The 1828-nt window shown below is 34.0% G+C and overlaps 1 pseudogene; it reads left to right on the top strand.

Annotated features, from left to right (window-relative positions):
* The first annotated feature begins 471 nt into the window (after positions 1–471).
* Positions 472–584, top strand: LOC122099201 (annotated as a pseudogene).
* Positions 585–1828: the final 1244 nt, after the last annotated feature.

Here is a 1828-nt window from a genome sequence, read left to right as displayed (position 1 = left end):
CTTTATTCTGCTCCTTTACACAAAGACTTTGGAACTTCTCATTAGTAAAGTTTCTATAAACTCTGAAATAGACATACTTAGTAGTATTTATCTGCTACCATAAATCTTAAATACTTCATAGAAAATATTATGACCTGCCAAACAGTCCCAGTTTTGGCATATATAAGCAAATTCCCAAAATTAAATGTATTTAAAACATTAAAACTTTTAATAAACCTTAACACTTGCTGCACTGTTCATTATGACAGGTCCCTTGTATAGAATAATTGAATTCCTCCTCCTACACATCTCTTGAACAACAAATATCTGGAATTATTTTGTTTTTGACATGTCAATCTTGACTTTATTCTTAAATGTGTACTTATGTAAGAAGTACATGTTTCTAAAATTTCACAATTCTTTTAAAATTAGTTTTTGTTGAATTGTCTAGTTTAAGAAAATCAATTACATTTTATATATAAAAAAAGTTCTGTGCTCAATCCAGCATCACATACATTAACATTGGAAAGATACAGAGAAGATTAACATGGCCCCTGCACAAGGATGACAGGCAAATTCCTGGAGCATTCCATCTCCCAATTTGTGAGGAAATGGAAAGACTTGGAAAAAAATTATTAAGTGAAGTAAGCCAAGTCCAAAGAAACATAGGTTCCATGGTTTCTCAAATTTTCAATAACTAATATATGTCTGGGATAAGCAGAAAAAGTCAACAGTTATGTGTATATGACCAGATAAGGTTACGTTAACCGAAATGAACCCCAAGTTAGGGGCATAAATGGGTTTTTTTTCTTGCTATTTTTTCTCACGTACTTAAATGTACAGTGTGTGCTTTTTTTGTTTCTTTATATGTTCCTCCCCCATGCTATAACACCTGTTTCACTGTATTTGAAGTTGTTGTGCTTACATCTTTTATATATTCTCCTCCTCTAATTTGCTGAGGGGAAGGAAAAAAAACATAATGCTTAAATAGGGATACAGTTTGACCCATTGTAACAATGAGATGCACAAGAAACTATGTTGTGAAGTGAACTTTACAATTGAGGCGGGGAAAGGGAGGAGGTTAATGGACTTGTGGAGGTGTGAGGGAAACCATGGTAGGGGAACAATAAAGGAGGTAACAATGCTTGTTAGGAAATGTACTCATTACCTTGCTCATGTAAGTGTTATCCCTCTGTACAGTATTTTTACAATAAGAACGTATAAAAACGTTATGAGATGGAGGAGCTTATTTCCTTTATTTTACTCATATAATATCGTTAGCAAAGAAATTCATGCAAAACTCCGATATGAAGGTATTTTGAATAAATATGTATGTGAATGCACGGGTGTGCTCAAGTACTTGCATGTATGTTGGCGTGCTCAGAGTTTGAAATCAGAGCTCCAAGGTCTTGCTAGGCCTTTTCTCTCTAGATGAGTGAGCTACTAAATGAGCTACATCTCCATTCTTAGCCCTTTGCTAGTTCATTAAAATTTTTGAAAAATAATCTCATGAATTGCTTTTGCCCTGATTGCCTTCCAACTGTTATCCACGGATCTCAGGCTCCTGAGTAGATATCCCTAGTAGTTAGGATTACAGGTGTGACAAACCAGCAAAGGCTTTCAGAATAACGTTAAAAGTAGAAGAAAATTTACTTCAGAGGGGCATGTTTTAGCATCTCTAATTTTAAAGCATTTTGGAGTGATTATTTATGATTTTTTTTATTTTTGGATACTTATAAGACAGTAGGTGATGATATTTAAATTTTTAGTACTTTTTAAAAAGGATCCTGGACTTGTGGGACAGAAGAAATTCGCCTCTCTTTGGACCTCAATGTATAAGCTCAGTTCT

This window comes from Dipodomys spectabilis, unplaced genomic scaffold (assembly GCF_019054845.1).
Source record: "Dipodomys spectabilis isolate Male_0828 unplaced genomic scaffold, ASM1905484v1 ptg000505l, whole genome shotgun sequence".
NCBI lineage: Eukaryota > Metazoa > Chordata > Mammalia > Rodentia > Heteromyidae > Dipodomys > Dipodomys spectabilis.
Note: the sequence above shows the minus strand (reverse complement) of the source record. Positions and strands in the feature narration are given on the sequence as shown.